At 40.2% G+C, this 20,404-nt stretch overlaps 1 pseudogene across 1 annotated transcript in view; it reads left to right on the top strand.

Annotated features, from left to right (window-relative positions):
* The window catches only part of LOC148042281 (serine/threonine-protein kinase MRCK gamma-like), a 68,774-nt pseudogene that overhangs the window by 30,797 nt on the left and 17,573 nt on the right, over positions 1 to 20,404 (top strand). The window contains exons 15-24 of the transcript XR_015695223.1: positions 717 to 854; positions 1,075 to 1,155; positions 1,816 to 1,914; positions 2,866 to 2,976; positions 4,162 to 4,293; positions 6,012 to 6,121; positions 16,722 to 16,803; positions 18,279 to 18,416; positions 18,639 to 18,719; positions 19,380 to 19,478. The product of XR_015695223.1 is annotated as a serine/threonine-protein kinase MRCK gamma-like (transcript). The remainder of the gene's footprint in view (positions 1 to 716; positions 855 to 1,074; positions 1,156 to 1,815; positions 1,915 to 2,865; positions 2,977 to 4,161; positions 4,294 to 6,011; positions 6,122 to 16,721; positions 16,804 to 18,278; positions 18,417 to 18,638; positions 18,720 to 19,379; positions 19,479 to 20,404) is intronic.

Raw genomic sequence — 20,404 nt, 5'->3', positions numbered from 1 at the left:
CTGATAGTGATGTCAGCCTCCGGAGCCTGACATCAGCAAGGCAGAGGAACAGTGGGAGCCTGTTCCCAGTGTGCACATGCACAGAGCTGCCAGAAGGCAAGAACAATTAAGAAAAAAGGGATGACTTGGGAGAAAGGCTTGGAGATGATTGCCCCCCCCCCCCCATAAGACAAAAAAAGGAGCAAATGTACCTTTGCAGGAAGCAATTAGTTCATCTGGTAGGTTCAAGATCTGATAAGTTCCATATGACTCTTGCTAGGTTTGGCCTTGCAAAACTAATTGGCAATTAGGTCTCTGGCAGCATTTTAAGGGAGATAAAGGTGGGTGCTTATCAACGTTACCCAAAAAGACTATGGCAACTAGAGCAGACATCTGTCGGAATCTTCTGTTGGGCTGTGAATGATCATCAGTCACAGCCATATAAATAAAAGAGGGTTTGGGGGACTAAGATTGTGGTTTATGCTTTCTCAGGAAACCTAGGTCAGAACAGTAAAGCACCATGGGATGGAATATAAGTCTAAGCACTATTGCTATTATATTGGCACAAAGGCTGTGAGGGATGGACATTTTCTGATCAGTTGCTAAATTGGATGGCTACCATAATGCTGATTCTCCCTAACGGATGCATCAACTCAGTGCTTCATAAAGAAACTTGACTATGAGAGAGAGGTTTTTTTGAAACTAGAAAGCCAGTTCACCCTTGTATTATTTTGCAGATCTCCAGCAAAACTCCGAAGCCAGTGCGCCAACCTTCCATTGACCTTCCTACCAATAGTGCCGCAGTGGCCAGCATAAAAAGCCTCTGGGAGACTGGTGAAATGGCTCAGTCATCTGCAAAATCAATGCCCTGCAAGGTAACTTTTTTTTTTTAAAATGTGGTCAAATCCCTACCATTGGAAAGATACAATTTCTTCTACAGAGATTGATCTTGTGATGAAAATGATGTCCGGTTATAAATGTCATCAACCAAATGGAACCTATATGGACTCTAGATTTGACCTGACTTGCAAAACATAAAGACCTTTTCACAGAGGGCACTTCAAACATCTCTCATCACGTCTGTGTTCTTCCTAGGACATTGTGGCTGGAGACATTGTGAACATAAGAAGCCTTTGGGAGCAAAAGGAGAACCCCCAAACAGATGCAAATTCTAAGGTGAGGATTGCTGCTTCCTTTGGGAGAAATGCTATGATGAAGCTTAATTTTTTCTGTATAAGTGGCCATCCATGTTAAGCCTGGTGGGGCTTTGCTGGAAAAGGGCCCAGAAGTGATGCAAAATGAAACAACACAGCAGCTTAGTTTTACTCTTCCTTAATGTAGCTTTGAAAAGATGCTTCACGTAATGCATTGTCAAATTAAAGCACCCTTGAAGGACTTCTATAGCCACCCTGTGACTATTAAAAGAAAGATTTTTTCTCCCATTATTGTGGCTGTATGCAGTTGGCTCCTCCTCAGCTCATTGAATGCAAGCTCTCCTGTTCATGGTATTAAAGGAAAATTGTTCCACTATATCAAGTGAAATATGTATTTAATTCAGTGTTTTATTTTGCCAGAAGCATAGTAGCTGCCCGAGGAAGCTGCCCAATAATCACCCAACTTGTTTTCATAGTCTCCTGCTTTCTAGCCCGATGCCTTGAACACTAGATCAAACTGACCATGGTTGATGTTTTGTGACATGTAATGCCATTATCATGTGTTTTCAAAATTTGGAATATTTACAGGATTGGAGAGTTCTGTAAATAAGATACATTTAGTTTGGGTAAATTTAAATTGAGTTTAGTTTGGGTAAATTAACAATGTTTTACTCAAATTCAGGAAGCCTGTGAGATGAATCAAGATCTGCAAGTTCAACTTGACCATGCACTACAGCAGGCCCAGGATTTTCCCAGTCAAGGCAATTCTCTATTTGCTGAGGTACCGATTTTCATAATCATAATATATTACTTGCAACAAAGCCATTGTTAGTTTCAAAGCCTTCTTATATTGAGTCACTTCTCAGTATCAATTCTCTTGAATTATATTTTTCATTCAAAGCAGATTCCAAAGATTCTGAAAAAGCATTTTAACCAAAGTCTTAATACATTTAGTAGTACATGTAGTAAGTTATTACATGTTTGGAAACAATATAACACTGCTGAATCCTTTAGAACAGGGTTTCCCAACTTTGGCAACTTTAAAAAGTATGGACTGCAAATCTCAGAATTCCCAAGCCACTATGCTGGCTGGAGGATTCTGGGAGTCCATACATCTTAAAATTGCCAAGGTTGAGAAATACTTCTCTAGGCTCGGTAACAAAAATTTCTCATGCCAATTATTCATTAGTAAGTTTGTCTATCCTGTTTCCCTGAAAATAAGACCTCTCCGGATAATAAGGCCAATCTGGTTTTTGAGCACATGCACTAAAATAAGCCCTCCCTGAAAATATTCCAACACAGCAGAGGCTGTGAGGTGACCCCCCCCCCCCCGGGCCTTGCATTTGACACCCCTGCTTTAGGACAATATTTTATTCAAAACAATTTAGCCGAATAAATGCATGTAGCATTCAAATATATAGGAACTTAATTTTTAAGATTCTAATCCATACAGTAATAACAGTAATGATCAAGTAATCTCACAGATTCTTTCAAACTTATGGAAATAATTATGTTGGCAATGATTTTAAAATAAGTTGGTAATTATATAGAAGCTACCTGGCTTTGATTTGGTGAATAATATGGCAAAGTTATTAACTTTCATTATTTATCTTTCTAAGCAGATGGATAATTTCTCTTGTACTGTATAGCTTTCTGAGGACTATATAATTTGCTATAAATATTGAATGCATTAGAATGTGAACCAACTTTACGTGGATTTTTTTTTCAATAGGTAGAGGATCATGGAGTAGAAATGGAACGTAATCTAATTAGCATGAAAGTAAAATATCAGTCATTGCAAAAACAGCATAATTTCACCAGAGAACAGTTGCGAAGAGTCGAGGTATGTTAATTTAAAATTTATTCTAGAATTTTATTCTTTCTAATAGCTAAGCATTTCTGTTTTGTACATATATAAAATTGTTACAGAATTAAGATGAGATACAGCTATGGAATTAAGAAAGCTGTGTTTAGGTAACAAAGCTATTTCATCTGTGTAATATTAATATCACTTACTATGTAAATGCTACTTTTCTAGAAACAAGTTGCCTTCTAGCGCAAATTATTTTTGAATTCTTAAAACAAAAAAAAATGGTGAATGGTGCCTTCTTTAATCATGAACCAGCAAAATGTATCGTTACCTTCCTGGCACAAATATCCACATCTTGCTTGGGGAATTCTGGGAGTTGAAGACTACATATCTTAAAGTTGTCAAGATTGAAAAATGCTTATCCATTCTATTTCTGTTGTAGAAAACAAAGTATTAGTATGAAATATTAGGAAGATTTTAGCTTTGGTTGATGTGCTATTCTTAGTCAAAACATTTTCCAGAGTACCCATGCTTGGTATTTTCAGTTGATATTTTCAGTACAAACGAATACTTACAAGAACTGGTGTTAAATCTCATAGAACTGACTTGGCTAACTACAGGTAATCCTCGACTTATGACCACAATTGAGCCCAAAGTTATGTTGTTAAATGAGAATTTTGTTAAGTGACGTTTGCCCCATTTTTTGACATTTCTTGCCACGTTAAGTGAATCACTGCAGACGTTAAGTTAGTCACATGATTGTTAAGTGAATCTGTCTTCCCCATTGACTTTGCAAAAGGGTTGCAAAATGCGATCACATTACTCTGGGACACTGCAACCATCGTAAAATCAGTTGCTGAGTCTGAATTTTGGTCATTTGACCATGGGGATGCTGCAAATGGTCATAAGTCTGAAAGTTTTTCTGTGCCGTCGTAACTTTAAATGGTCACCAAATGAAAAGTTGTAAGTCAAGGATTACCTTTACTTTTTGAACAGATACTGTATGAACCAGTGTCCAAGCATCTGAATTTTGATCATATGATGATGGGGATACTGCAAATATTGTAACTGTGAAAAACAGTCATAAGTCGCTTTTATCAGTGCAGTTATAACTTTGAACAGTCATTAAATGAACTGTTGCAAGACGAGGACTACCTGTATATTTCATATACATGTAATTAAAAAATGACCAAAATTTGGTTTGATTTGTGGCTGCAGATGGCTGCAGATCTTCGAAGAATGATAGGTTCACAGGGAGAACATGACCAGCTGGACCCTTTGCCCAACATGCTTCAACAAAGAAATGGTGAAATAGAAGAAATGAAAGTGAAACAATTAGAAAAACCAATGGTATGTACATGACTAAATTATCAAATCCTTTATTGGCAGTTAGTGAAGGAATGATTTAGAACTAATCTGGAAAACGTTACATAGTATAAGCCCATGCAGCAAAAAGAATCATGAAATAAGAGTGAGTGGCTTAACCATAAATACCTGAGATGTACAACTGAAGAAAATAGATCTCCCATAAAGGAATTTATGCCGAAAATAACATGGGGCCCATCTCTCTCTGACACACAGGGAATAGTGGAGAGTACGCCAAAAGTGAGGGATTCCCAGGCATATAGGTGATGGCAGCAAGAACTATGAAATCAAGGCAAGAGGCACAAGCAGGGTGTTTAAATGCAAAAGGTTTCAGGAAAGGAGTGTGTGAGGGAGCTCCCCAATGCATCATGGATATTCAGTGGCAAAATACCGTAATTAAATTATAATCATGCAATTTCTGTTTCTCAGTTTATAATGTGGTTTTAAGAATGAAATAGGAGCAATTTGCTTTAGAGAGCCCCAAAATTGGAATAAAAATGAAACGTGGCCATGCTTCTTCCAACGATTGTCAATCCTGAAGTGAATGTGGCTGAGGCCATCTTTGAAGCTTTAGGGTTGCCACAAGGAAGAAGAAGGGACAGGACAGGGGAAAATAACTAACTGGGGGCTTGTAGTCAAACCAAGAAGATTCCAACACGTGACTGGGGGAGAGGAGGAGTGGAGTAACCAAGCAACTGGCCAGCACCTCTATTGGACAATATAACTGATGACTTGGGGGAAGGGTAACTTTTTAAATTTTATAATTAAAAAGTAATTAGATGAAAACCACAGGAACTTTCAGAGTTGGTTTTCACCAGTTGTGTCAATATGATGTATCCAATAAAATGTTCTTTGAGGAATCTACTTGCCTTGGAGTTCTGCTTTCTATGGGTGCATTACTTGGAACACTGACAGATACAAAAGAATGACTTTGGGTTGTTTTTACCCTTATCCCAAGCATTGTTCATCATGATTGTAGATGATACTGAAAGACTTGAGGAACTCCATTACTGAGGAATAGTACACACAATAGTTTGCTCTGTCAATCTCAGTTCCAGGAAGTACAATAAAGAAGGGAAGTGGTGTTACAACTTTGCATTTATATAAAGACAAGCTTTAATATTCATTGAGCAAGCCATTTTGGAATAAGATAAAACCCAAAATGTGTTTTCATGGTTGTGTTTTCTAGGCTGATTTCACGAAGCATAAAAGCAATAAAATACCAAGGTGGCGCAGTGGTTAAATGCAGCACTGCAGGCTACTGCTAGACCAGCAGTTCAGCGGTTCAAATCTCACCGGCTCAGGGTTGACTCAGCCTTCCATCCTTCCGAGGTGGGTAAAATGAGGACCCAGATTGTTGGGGGCAATATGCTGACTCTCTGTAAACCGCTTAGAGAGGCCTGAAAGGCCTATGAAGCGGTATATAAGTCTACTGCTATTGCTATTGCTATTGCTATTTGGTGTGTAAGCTGTTAATTTCATTAATCATTTGATAATTTTCCTCTTGAAGATAGTTGAATTTATATATTCCCTTATACATATTTTTACCTCAGGCTATAGCATAATTTCATACATTGAATGGGATGATTTTCTTCAAAGATATTTTCATTTGTTGCCATACCTTTTTGTTGTGAACTGATAACTGAAATTACCAAAAGCCAATAGTGTATTAGTTTTAATTTTTTAAATAATTGTTTACCCAGAAGGTATCTGAGAACTCAAGAGAGCTGAAACAGTGTAATGCCTCAGAAGATGCTGAATTTGAACCCGACTATTATCTTGATTTGCTTCAAATGAAACTTGAAAATTCAGAGTGAGTCTTGTGAATTCTAATTGTGGAAATTGACAGCCTGAGTAAGCCATGGCATATTCGTTTAAATTAGAGTATTAGTTCCTTCTTATCTAAATGCTAAATTGTTAGATTTTCTTGATTGTTGTTTTTTAACTTTTTTAATTTTTTAACTTTCTTGATTAAAATACCAAGTTAACTATTAACTATTTTAGTAAAATAAGCCTTGGTTATACATTACATAATGTTAACATTTTTAATTGAAATCAAGTAATACTACAGAGCATATTGTGTGAAATCAGCCACCATTGCTTATAAGTAGTGATTTATGGTATATCATGTGTGAATTTAGCAAGAACATAATACATAATACCTGTGTTCAGCCTTAGTATCTTAGTATAAATCATCCCAGGGTCACACAGTAAGACATAGTTTGTTGAATAAGATATAATGGCTGGGCACAATTTGTTGTTGTTTGTTGTTTATTAGTTTTGTATGCCGCCCACTCCCGAAGGACTCCGGGCGGCTCACAATAAAATAGGGAAAGGAAAATAAATAAGACAATATCGGATTCCAACAAAAGAGCTGAGTTAATGTGTAGGTAGCCTTCAACTTACATTATGACAAATACTTCCCCTCCAAAAAAGCATTTATGACATGGATTCCAGTGATCATGTGATTACATTTTGGGTATTCAACCCACTTGCATTTATGATTTTCAGTATCCCAAAGTCACGTGACCATATTTTTTTATTTTTGTTGCTGGAAACCGGCATTTACTTCTGGTTTCTGGAAGAAGCTCCCATTAGGGACACTGAATTTGCTTGACACCTGTGCCACTGGCTTAATGACCATGGTGATTTGCTTAATGATTGCGGCAAAACAAATGTAGAATTAAGTTAGTTACTTTATGTTTAACAACCAGCACTTTTTAGTATTGTAATTTCAGGCTAAATTACAGTCATAAGTCATAGATTAACTGTAATATCCTAAACTAAACAAATCATATCTTACTTACCATGTTGTATATGAACCCAATATCCATGTCCAAATGTTTTACTTGGATTAGAAGACTACATATAGCATAAAATGTAATTTCTTTATCCTGCCACTGATTCAACTTTCAGAGGATAAAAAAAATAAATAAGGAAAAAAACACCTGTATGCAACAAGAAAGCCAGAACTTTGAATATTAGTAGATATTTTAGAAATAAATAAACCATGTTCTTTAGAATATTAACATGAGTTCAGAATTCTGGATGTTTCTTCCCTGTTTATCTTCCTCTGCCATACACAGTAGAGCTAAGCCGAGAGAAAGGCACTCACTGATTTCCCCTATCTGAAGGTGGGCCCAAGCTGATCTTTCCTGGTCTTAGTCCAATACCTTAATCACACACCACTTTCAATGTTTTAATATTACTTTATGAGCCAGATTCAATGATATTTTTCAATGATAATTGAAGTTCTTCTCTTCCTTCAATTTTTTTCTTCTTCTGTATTCTCTCCTGAAAGCGACAGATTTTCGCTGGCTAGAAAACCTTGAAGCGCACCCGGAGATCAACAGGTAGCCAGCGCAGCTCGCGGACTAGCTGAAGTCGCCGGATGCTCTTCAAGGACAGCCCCATGTAGAGCACATTGCAGTATTCCAGCCTAGAGGTCACAAGGGCCCAAGTGACTGTTGTGAGAGCCTCCCAATTCAGGTAGGGTCGCAACTGGCGCACCAGGCGAACCTGGGCAAATGCCCCCCTGGTCACAGCCGTCAGATGATGGTCGAAGGTCAGCTGTGGGTCCAGGAGGACTCCCAAGTTGCGAACCCTGTCTGAGGGGTATAAAGTTTGACCCCCCCTCAGCCTGAGTGATGGAACACTAGCCAAATTGTTGGGAGGGAAACACAACAGCCACTCGGTTTTCTCCGGGTTGAGTACAAGCTTGTTAGCCCTCATCCAGTCCCTAACGGCTTCAAGACCCCGGCTCATCACGTCCACCGCTTCATTGAGTTGGCACGGGGCAGACAGATACAGCTGGGTATCGTCTGCATATTGATGGTATCTTATCCCGTGCCTCCGAATGATCTCGCCCAGCGGTTTCATGTAGATGTTAAATAGGGGGGATAAGACCGAACCCTGCGGCACCCTGTATGTTAGGGGCCTAGGGGTCGATCTCTGCCCCCCAACTAACACCGACTGCGACCTGTCCGAGAGGTAGGAGGAGAACCACTGCAAGACAGTGCCTCCCACCCCCACCTCCCGCAGTCGTCGCAGAAGGATACCATGGTCGATGGTATCGAAAGCCGCCGAGAGGTCAAGGAGAACCAGAATGGAGGCATGGCCTCCATCCCTGGCTCTCCAGAGATCATCGGTCAATGCGACCAAAGCGGTTTCTGTGCTGTAACCAGGTCTGAAGCCCAACTGGAAGGGGTCAAGGTAACTGGCTTCCTCCAAGGACCGTTGAAGCTGGAAGGCCACCACCTTCTGAACAACCTTCCCTACAAAGGGGAGGTTGGAGACTGGACGGTAATTGTTGAGAACAGCTGGATCCAAAGATGGCTTCTTCAGGAGGGGTCTCACCACCGCCGCTTTGAGTGCGGCGGGGAAGTGCCCCTCCCGAAGAGAGGCGGTGACAACCGCCTGGATCCAGCCTCGTGTCACCTCACTGCTGTTAGCGACCAGCCAGGAGGGACACGGGTCCAGTACACAGGTGGAGGCACTCACAGCTCTCATGGCCTTGTCCACGTCCCCAGGGGCAACATCCTGAAACTCAACCCAGGGGTGGTCAACTAATTCATCCTCTTGTGCCTCGGCTGGATCTGCAGAGATGGAGTCCAAATCCGACCGAAACCGAGCAACTTTGTCCGCTAAGAATTGGGCATAATCCTCAGCCCTACCCTGCAAGGGTTCCCCCGTATCCCTCCTATTTAGGAGGGAACGGGTTATCCTAAACAGGGCGGCTGGGCGGGACTCAGCGGACGCAACCAAGGTGGCAATATAAGATCTTTTTGCTGCCCTAAGTGCCCTGATGTACTCCTTGGTGCAAGTTGTTAAGAGTGCTCGGTTCGATTCGGATTTATCGGACCTCCATAGGTGCTCTAGGCGTCTCCTCCGGCGCTTCCTCTCCCGGAGCTCCTCGGTGAACCAAGGAGGCCTCCGGGATCGGCCGCCTCGGAGGGGCCGTAGTGGCGCAATCCGGTCAAGGGTCTCAGATGCCGCCGAGTGCCAGGCAGCAACCAGAGTCTCCACCGGATTGTGGGCGAGAGTATCAGGAATGACCCCAAGCTCCGTCTGGAACCTCAGGGGGTCCATAAGTCGCCTGGGGCGGAACCACTTGGTCGATTCCTCCTCCCTACAGTGGGGGTTTGGCCTCCGAAAGTCAAGCCTCAGTAGGCAGTGGTCTGACCACGACAGGGGTATGATCTCATTACCCCTCAGACCAAGATCACAAGTCCACTGCTCCGAGAGAAATACGAGGTCGAGCATGTGACCCGCTGAGTGGGTTGGGCCCCGAATTACCTGGGTCAAGCCCATGGCCGTCATGGAAGCCATGAACTCCATGACTCCCGGATAACCATAGCCACCCCGCCACCCCTTCCCTGGGCTCTCGGCTGATGAAGCACCTGAAATCCTTCTGGGCACATCTCTACGAGGGGGACTCCTCCCTCCGGGCCCAGCCAGTTTTCAGTAATACATGCCAGGTCTGCCCTCTCGTCTAAAATTAAGTCCCGGGCGAGGGGAGCCTGGTGAACTACAGACCTGGCATTTAGCGACAACAGCCTGAGACCAGGGTCCTGATTACTCGCGCCATCTGGCCTCGGAGTGGAACTCATAGGGCCGGAAGGAGGGATCTCTGTGACTTAGCGAGCCCTCCTTCCCCGGTAATGGTCAGCCCTAAAGTCCCCGCCATATCTGCCCCTCCCTGTTACGACCGTAATGGTCCGGCCCACTCCCGTGTCCGTGGTCCGCCCAACCACCCCAGTGACCCCCGCATTCCCCGGCAGGTCCTCCGAATCAAGCATACTCATCCGTTCACCCAAACAATCCCCACGTAATTATTAAAAACAGAAAAAATACAGCAATAATAGGTAGTAAAAGTGGGCACATTCACTCAATCACATACATATCCCATACAAAGAAGGAAAAAAAAGAAAGAAAGAAAAGGGAGGAAACAAGAAGGATTACGCAGCTTCTTAGAAATGCGGTTCAGGTAGCTGTACACCAACCGTGGGATATAGGGTACGTAGATGGTATATCACGTTCTTGGACGGTATAATAATGGGGGTCCAGAGTCTGAAAGTCCAAAGTCTAAGGTCCAGGGAGGCCAAGGTGGGTCGTAAGGAGAGGGGAAGTATGTTAAGAACATTAAATCCCCTCTTATAGATTTTTCCACCTGATGGTAAGGTGATGATAGTAGTCCGGAACAGTCCCCAAGGGTTCAGTGAGTCAGTCAACCAGGTGGGCGCAGTCAGGAGATGTTGCACGGCCCAAAAAATCATAAGGGATGCCGCCATTGTCCATATGTCACCCGCAGCAGCGAGCAGAGAAGGGGGTGTACCAGAGAAAGGAGGGGGGGGAGAGCTCGAAAACTAAGGTGGCCAGAAATCAGGCACCAGTCACAGCCAGTCTCAGCTGTATAGGTGTAAAGGATCAGCCACTCCCTCTTTAATGAAATGCTGGTTAACACAGGCCCAGGTCTTTGATCTTAATCTCTCACAGTTCAAAACAAATGCTCGCCATCCGCTAGCGCCGCCCACCAGTATGGAATACGCCCTTGTTGTCTTCAGCGTTTGCACCGATCACTTGGTGCCACTCGCCCACACCAATTCGAGCCGCAAAATTATCTAAAGCGGCTGCCACCGTCACCGCCAGCTTGGAACATGCTGGGGGGCTGTGGGGGGGGGCGCCCGACAACGCCGGCAAAACTCCAAAAATCACCGCCCGTATGAGCGGGGGGGGGGCATCCAACAGCGCCCACGGCCAAGCCACCGTCCGCTGTAAGGGAGGGGGAAAGGGGACGTCCGACACCATCGAAGGCCACTCTGGAGTATCCTAGGTCTTTCAAACTCCAAGCCCCTCTAAGTTCCAAGGTTCCGAGGATCCCGGCAGCAACGTCTCCAAGTTGCACTAGCAAGCCGCGCCGGCAGTCTCCGCCCCAGCCCAGCGCTTTTTTTCCGGATATCTTCTCTCGTCCGCGTCTTCCGAGCCTAGCAGCTCTGGGGAGGCAAATCTCCTCAGTCCACTGCTGGCACGGGTATTCTAAGGAGTTCTTACTTCCTTCAAGCACGAAGCCGGGTTCCTGGACCAAGATTCCACCTTCTCCCACGCAATTTCTCAGCAACCCGAGCCGGAGCGAAAAAACTCGGCAGCCATCTTCCATCCAGAGATGTCATTAAAGCAGTGGGTGTAACATAGCTATTGGAACGACTGGATGTATAACCTGGTAATGAGAGCTTTTGTATGAATTGACAGAGCTTTTAATATTTTTTTAGGGCTTTAAAATGCTTTCAGAAGAGGTACTATGGAAAACATTTGGCCAGTAACAAGCACTTCCTTTTTGAACTATTACATTGTGCCTCTTCCCAGATTCACATGATTATTTGTAGCTGTCCTATGAATATGAAATCATGTCAATTTGGGAAGAAGCTAGGCCGCTTTGAAGGCTTATAAAAAGATATTTCACTTATATTTCCTTGCATTCTAAAGTACTTACTAAATTACTCATAGCAACTATGAGCAATTAAGTATATGTTCAGATGCTTTGCTGCCAGATTAGCATTATACCTACATAATCATGCAATCGATTATTGGGCAATGAGCTTTCATGGATTATGCCTCTGCTGTGATATATTTTAAAATACTTTGGAGGATTCTGCAATGTGAATGCAAGAGCTTCAAGGCAGTTACCCATTGGTTACCAGTTACCATTGCATTTTGTCGTAATTCCTTGGCTCATTCCTATAGTGTTAAGATTGTAATACAGTGGTGTTATGTTACCTTTCTGCTGCATAGTTGTCTTTAAAACTGGTCATAATAACCAGACTGCTTGCTTTGACATCATCAAGAAAATGGAGGATACTAATATTGGCCAGCTTGACTGTCATTTTATTTCATTTGACTTTTTCACTTTTGGAGGAGAAAGAACTGCAAGGTTTTGAAAATACGTGAGCAGCATCTTTAGAGATATTATTGCCAACTTAGCAATGGAATTCAGCAACTCAGGCAGAGAAGCTGTTGAGAAACAGGGCTGGTAATACACCAGCAGCAATCCCTATTGTTTCCATAAACCCAACTTCAACCAGAGCACCTCTTCGCTGAGGACAAATAGGTATAGACAGCAACATAACACAGACTTACTAATCCATTGTTCTGTCGCTTATAAACCTTTTCATTTTTATATAATTTTTATTAAAGATTTTTAAAATAATGCAAATTTTGAAAGAGAAGAGTAAGGGAAGTGAACAAAAAGAAGAACAAAAACTGCAAAGAAAAAATAGAGAAAAGAAAGGAAAAAACAGATAATGTTGTAAACAAATGGCTTCCAATCTTTAACAGCAATTACAAATATATGAGCCGTGCAGTGGTTAAAGTGCAGTACTGTGGGCTACTTCTGCTGCCTGCAATTTGGTAGTTCAAATCTCAGCAGGCTCACAGTTGACTCAGCCTTCCACCCTTCTGGGGTGGGTAAAATGAATACCCAGGTTGTTGGGGGCAATATGTTGACTCTGTAAACCATTTAAAGATGGCTGTAAAGCACTGTAAAGTGCTATATGTCTATGTGCTATTGCTAGTGCTATTTAGCTCTCTCTAAGACCGCAACATAACTTCCTTTTTTCCATTCTTTAGCCTTTCTCATCATCAAATCCATAAAGCACAAGTTCATTTTTTTAATTTTTCAACAAAAAGTCTATAAGAAGCTTCCTGCTAGTAACAAATATATTTTTGTCCTTTCTCTAATAAGACAATTTTGCTATCTCTCTGTTAATTCTGTCATCTTTACCATTTATTTCTCCATCATACATATTTCGGAAGCTTTCCATTTTTAGCATAAAATCTTGCAGCAGCTACATATAAAAAGTCTTCCATGACTCTTTTTTAAGTGTCTGTCTATTAGTTCCAATAAGATCTCTGCTTTCAATTGAATATATTACTCTTTAAAATTCTTTCTATCACTATACATATTCTAACCCAAGATTCTCTAGCTTTTGTGCATGTCTGCCAGTCATGATAAAATGACCTTTCATATTTTCCACATTTCCATCATAAATTTGCAGCATCTTTATATATTTTGGATATTTTTTTCTGGAGTCATGTACCAGTGGTACATCATTTTATAAAAGTTCATAGTTACATATTTTCCCACTGTTCTCTCTTTATATTGATAGAGCCAGTTTGGTCTAGTAGTTTAGGCAATAGTCCAGAAAGCAAGGCAGTGTGAGTTCAAGTCCATAAATACCAAGTGGGTGACCTTGGGCCAGTCACTTCCAGCCCAATCCACTTCACAAGGGTTGTTTTGGGGAAAATAGGAAGAGAGAGGTGTTGGATATGTTTGTCACCTTGACTTATTTATGAAAATAATAAAGGCAGGATATAAATAAATGAATAAATAAAATAATAAATATTGTCCAAAGTTATTTGCTCACTTTATCATACTGTTCCGCTTATTCTTCCATTTCAAATTTCAACAAAAGTTTATGCATTTTAGCAATTAAATGGTCCTCTTTTATACATAGTTTAGTTTCAAATACTGTTTTGTGATGCTAAATTCCAAGTATACTGTTATCTACCTTAAATATTAACTGTAAACAAAAACCATTGAAAACTAAATCAGCAGTCAATTTATCTCTTGATTTCATTTTACAATTGTTTGATCACTTCTAAACTTTACTGAATGCCAATCTTTGACACAATTGTCATTAACTGCTTCTTTGAGTTCTTTTAAAGTCATTTTGTCTCATCGCTGATGCCATCTAGTCATGTAGGTATTTTTTTCTTATCTCTTGAACTTTCCAAGTGCCAGGATATTGTCCAATGACTATAGATTTCACTTTATGTGACCACAATATTTAAACTAGATTCGTTATGTGTGCTTCCAGCAAGCATTCTGTTATCTATCGATGAACTATTTTTTCTTCCAGTCTAAGGTATTCGTAGCAATTTTTTCCAACACTACCATTCAAAGGCATTGATTTTTCTTCAGCTTTTTTTTTAAATAACTTTATTTATTTATTTATTTATTTTAATTATTTTTATTTTTTGTTACACAGACAACAATGGGAAAGGGAGAGGATGGAAAAAAAAGGGGGGGAGCGGAAACCCATCTTCACATACAATATGTCGTTTAATCACAGGTGCATCCCTACTAAGTTTATACTTGCCGTATCTCTCTATTGTATATTTAATAAGTACCACAATAATCTAGGGTTTTAAAAAAGGGGGGGGGTGGGGGGAGGGGGGAGGCCAAAAAGGACAAAAAAAGGTCCAAGAAGGAAAGGGGGGGGAAAAAAACCATCCTCACATGCAGCATGTCGTTTGATTACGGTTGTTTTAACATCTACATCTTCAAATAATGTTTACCATCTCAGATATTTCCTCTAATGTAACTAAAGGTCTCATTTTCCTTCTACCATATATATTCAGTTAACATTAGCATTGTTTCCCCCAGAGAATATACTTCTATTCATTGTTAATCTTGCATTTCATACCTTCAAACAGAGATCTTATTCCTTCATTGTTCAACAAGGCATCGCTGCCTATATATACCAGTTTTCATTTGTTCCCCTATTAGAATTGCCTTATCAGCAGCGAAATATCATTATAATAAGTTCTTGACCTTATACATTATATCACCAGACCTTATATTAGTACTTCCTTATATCATTGTTGAATTATTTCACATCATAATTATATCATCATTTACTTTTTCCAATTAAGGCATAAGTGTATCATTTTTCATTTCCAAAATTTTGTTTTTTTTCCCTTAGCCATTGATAAAACAAGTCCCATATCTTATAAAATTGTTCATCCTCTTGCTCTCTAATTTCAAATGTCAATTTACTCATTTCGGCACAGTCCATTATTTTTCGAATAATTTCTTCCTCTTTTGGTATTGTTTCATTTTTCCAGTTTTTTGCAAATACAATTCTGGCTGCTGTTAACACATTTACAATCAAATATTTTAAGTCTTTGTTGTAGGTTTCTGGTAAAATTCCCAATAAAAAGACCTCTGGTTTAAAGTCTATTTGTTTGTGTATCATTTTCTCCAACCACATGTGGATTTTAGTCCAGTATCTTTTGGCTTCAGTGCAAGTCCACCACATGTGGTAGTATGAGCCAGGTAGCTGGTGACATTTCCAACACTTTTCTGATTTATTCTTAAACATTCTTGCGATTCTGGTCGGGGGTAGGTGCCACCTGTAAAACATCTTATACAAGTTTTCTCTATATGCAGTAGACATTGTCATTTTGTAATTTTGAGACCACAATTTCTGCCAATTCTCTAAATCAATCCCATACCTAAAAATTTTCCCCCAAGCAATCATAGTTTCTTTAACTTGTTCTTCATGCAATTTAAACTCCAATAAATATCCATATAGTTTTTTAATTACTTTTTCATCGGTACCTGTTAGAATTTTGTCTAACTCAGTCATTTTGTTATAGAGACCTTTAGTTTTTCTATCTTCATTATATCTAGATTGTATCTGTACATATGAATACCAGTTCATTTCCATCCCTTCTTGCTTCAACTCTTGACTAGATTTGAGCTCACCCTCTGTATTCAATAATTCTGTATATCTAACTGTTTGTTCCTTTTTATATATTATCGGATACGAAAATGCTTCAATTGTTGATGTCCAGACTGGAATTTTTAAATAATGTAATCTTTTAACCTTTCCCCAATTTAACAACAACGCCTCCCTTATATAATGTCTTCTAAAATAACCATGTGGTTTAGTTCCCTTATACCATAAGAAAGCAATAAGAAACTTTTAAAATGCCACTTCAAATGCCAAATAACAGGGCACATGCATGTGGATAACATTTAGAAGAAAGATCAAGAGTTATGATGCCACCTATTGAAAGAGCTTTGCTGTGAACTCTGCAAATAATTCAAGACTGATGGTTTGTTCATTATCATTGTGTGTCTGAAAGATCACTTTTTAATGTGTTGACCTGCAGAAAATATTTCCAGTTGAGGCAATTTCTCCATCTCCCCAGGATTCTATTATGCATTCTTTCTAGGCAGTCAGAATTTATCAAGCAAGTTAAAATATTCATTGAATTTACAGAACCCTAATCAGGGTTCAGTCAACAAATTACTCTGAATTGTGCTGCCACTTGTTCTTCTTGTGTATGCTTATATAACATAGTAAACTGAGGTTTGCTTAACTAAAGGCTACTAAATAAACTCCATTTGATACAGATAACCATGAATCATGATTTAGAAAATCATCCTCGCTGGGGTTCATCCAAACACTAAGCCATAAATAAGTAAGCCACATTGCCATTCAGCGTGCTATGTGTTCTATGCAAATTGTGGAAATCACTGGTCATAATTCTAAATAAACAATGGTGTTTAGGCTCTGAAATGTTGGGTCTGTGGTAAGCACCCTTTCTACCATCTTCTTTCCTTCCAGTAACAGTATGAAGAAGACCCAAGCACCACTTCCAGTTTCCAAGATTGATGATAAACTTGAGCAATACACTCAAGCCGTTGAGGTGAGTTTAAACTCACTGACTTTGACAAGCTTTTCAAAGAAGTACTTTTCAGAGTCATCTTAAAAAATGTGTTACAGCAAGCCCATTCAAAAGCATAAGTCCATTGATTTTCACTCATTGGCAAGTTAACTGAGCACTACTGTCACCCATGCAAGATTTTAGCTTTTGATGTGTTTTTGCAGATGTCCTCCTTTTCATGGCAGCCAAAAAAGTAGAGTTGTATTATAATATTTTGTTTGGCAATTAATTCCCAATGGGCTAAAATCCACCTTCTTCTGGTATTCTAACCCATGATTAACCTGGCTGATGGCATTATCCTTTGTCTTATCTGATGTAACTGATTTATGACTATGAAATGAAGGCAATGTGTGTGCGCCACAGGTGTTTGAGCTTTCTTGCACTGTTTTTCTTTGCATGGCCATTGATGAAAGATTAGAGCCATGGTGGTGCAGAGGTTAGAATGTAGTATTGCAGGTTACTCTGCCCACAGCAGAGTTTGATCCTGACTAACTCAAGATTGACTCAGCCTTCCATCCCTTGGAGAGCGGTAAAATGAGGACCCAGATTGTTAGGGGGGAATGTGCTGATATTGTAAACTACCCAGAGAGGGATGTAAATGTTGTGGTCTGCCAGCGGCCTGTGGAGCCGGCAGCAGAGTCGGACAGTGAGGAGGTTGGGGAGGAACATGGGCCAGTCCTCAAGTCTGGGGAAGGCTCGGACAAAGGCTCTGTGTTGAAGGCAGAGAGGGAACGAGGGCCATCTGATAGTGATGTCAGCCTCCGGAGCCTGACATCAGCAAGGCAGAGGAACAGTGGGAGCCTGTTCCCAGTGTGCACATGCACAGAGCTGCCAGAAGGCAAGAACAATTAAGAAAAAAGGGATGACTTGGGAGAAAGGCTTGGAGATGATTGCCCCCCCCCCCAATAAGACAAAAAAAGGAGCAAATGTACCTTTGCAGGAAGCAATTAGTTCATCTGGTAGGTTCAAGATCTGATAAGTTCCATATGACTCTTGCTAGGTTTGGCCTTGCAAAACTAATTGGCAATTAGGTCTCTGGCAGCATTTTAAGGGAGATAAAGGTGGGTGCTTATCAACGTTACCCAAAAAGACTATGGCAACTAGAGCAGACATCTGTCGGAATCTTCTGTTGGGCTGTGAATGATCATCAGTCACAACCATATAAATAAAAGAGGGTTTGGGGGACTAAGATTGTGGTTTATGCTTTCTCAGGAAACCTAGGTCAGAACAGTAAAGCACCATGGGATGGTATATAAGTCTAAGCACTATTGCTATTATATTGGCACAAAGGCTGTGAGGGATGGACATTTTCTGATCAGTTGCTAAATTGGATGGCTACCATAATGCTGATTCTCCCTAACGGATGCATCAACTCAGTGCTTCATAAAGAAACTTGACTATGAGAGAGAGGTTTTTTTGAAACTAGAAAGCCAGTTCACCCTTGTATTATTTTGCAGATCTCCAGCAAAACTCCGAAGCCAGTGCGCCAACCTTCCATTGACCTTCCTACCAATAGTGCCGCAGTGGCCAGCATAAAAAGCCTCTGGGAGACTGGTGAAATGGCTCAGTCATCTGCAAAATCAATGCCCTGCAAGGTAACTTTTTTTTTTTTTTAAATGTGGTCAAATCCCTACCATTGGAAAGATACAATTTCTTCTACAGAGATTGATCTTGTGATGAAAATGATGTCCGGTTATAAATGTCATCAACCAAATGGAACCTATATGGACTCTAGATTTGACCTGACTTGCAAAACATAAAGACCTTTTCACAGAGGGCACTTCAAACATCTCTCATCACGTCTGTGTTCTTCCTAGGACATTGTGGCTGGAGACATTGTGAACATAAGAAGCCTTTGGGAGCAAAAGGAGAACCCCCAAACAGATGCAAATTCTAAGGTGAGGATTGCTGCTTCCTTTGGGAGAAATGCTATGATGAAGCTTAATTTTTTCTGTATAAGTGGCCATCCATGTTAAGCCTGGTGGGGCTTTGCTGGAAAAGGGCCCAGAAGTGATGCAAAATGAAACAACACAGCAGCTTAGTTTTACTCTTCCTTAATGTAGCTTTGAAAAGATGCTTCACGTAATGCATTGTCAAATTAAAGCACCCTTGAAGGACTTCTATAGCCACCCTGTGACTATTAAAAGAAAGATTTTTTCTCCCATTATTGTGGCTGTATGCAGTTGGCTCCTCCTCAGCTCATTGAATGCAAGCTCTCCTGTTCATGGTATTAAAGGAAAATTGTTCCACTATATCAAGTGAAATATGTATTTAATTCAGTGTTTTATTTTGCCAGAAGCATAGTAGCTGCCCGAGGAAGCTGCCCAATAATCACCCAACTTGTTTTCATAGTCTCCTGCTTTCTAGCCCGATGCCTTGAACACTAGATCAAACTGACCATGGTTGATGTTTTGTGACATGTAATGCCATTATCATGTGTTTTCAAAATTTGGAATATTTACAGGATTGGAGAGTTCTGTAAATAAGATACATTTAGTTTGGGTAAATTTAAATTGAGTTTAGTTTGGGTAAATTAACAATGTTTTACTCAAATTCAGGAAGCCTGTGAGATGAATCAAGATCTGCAAGTTCAACTTGACCATGCACTACAGCAGGCCCAGGATTTTCCCAGTCAAGGCAATTCTCTATTTGCTGAGGTACCGATTTTCATAATCATAATATATTACTTGCAACAAAGCCATTGTTAGTTTCAAAGCCTTCTTATATTGAGTCACTTCTCAGTATCAATTCTCTTGAATTATATTTTTCATTCAAAGCAGATTCCAAAGATTCTGAAAAAGCATTTTAACCAAAGTCTTAATACATTTAGTAGTACATGTAGTAAGTTATTACATGTTTGGAAACAATATAACACTGCTGAATCCTTTAGAACAGGGTTTCCCAACTTTGGCAACTTTAAAAAGTATGGACTGCAAATCTCAGAATTCCCAAGCCACTATGCTGGCTGGAGGATTCTGGGAGTCCATACATCTTAAAATTGCCAAGGTTGAGAAATACTTCTCTAGACTCGGTAACAAAAATTTCTCATGCCAATTATTCATTAGTAAGTTTGTCTATCCTGTTTCCCTGAAAATAAGACCTCTCCGGATAATAAGGCCAATCTGGTTTTTGAGCACATGCACTAAAATAAGCCCTCCCTGAAAATATTCCAACACAGCAGAGGCTGTGAGGTGACCCCCCCCCCCCCGGGCCTTGCATTTGACACCCCTGCTTTAGGACAATATTTTATTCAAAACAATTTAGCCGAATAAATGCATGTAGCATTCAAATATATAGGAACTTAATTTTTAAGATTCTAATCCATACAGTAATAACAGTAATGATCAAGTAATCTCACAGATTCTTTCAAACTTATGGAAATAATTATGTTGGCAATGATTTTAAAATAAGTTGGTAATTATATAGAAGCTACCTGGCTTTGATTTGGTGAATAATATGGCAAAGTTATTAACTTTCATTATTTATCTTTCTAAGCAGATGGATAATTTCTCTTGTACTGTATAGCTTTCTGAGGACTATATAATTTGCTATAAATATTGAATGCATTAGAATGTGAACCAAC

Source organism: Thamnophis sirtalis, unplaced genomic scaffold (assembly GCF_051295495.1).
Source record: "Thamnophis sirtalis isolate CommonGarterSnake01/CBP01778 unplaced genomic scaffold, rThaSir2_p1.2 scaffold_19, whole genome shotgun sequence".
In the NCBI taxonomy this organism is placed as follows: Eukaryota; Metazoa; Chordata; class Lepidosauria; order Squamata; family Natricidae; genus Thamnophis; species Thamnophis sirtalis.
This window is presented reverse-complemented; position numbering and strand designations above follow the sequence as displayed.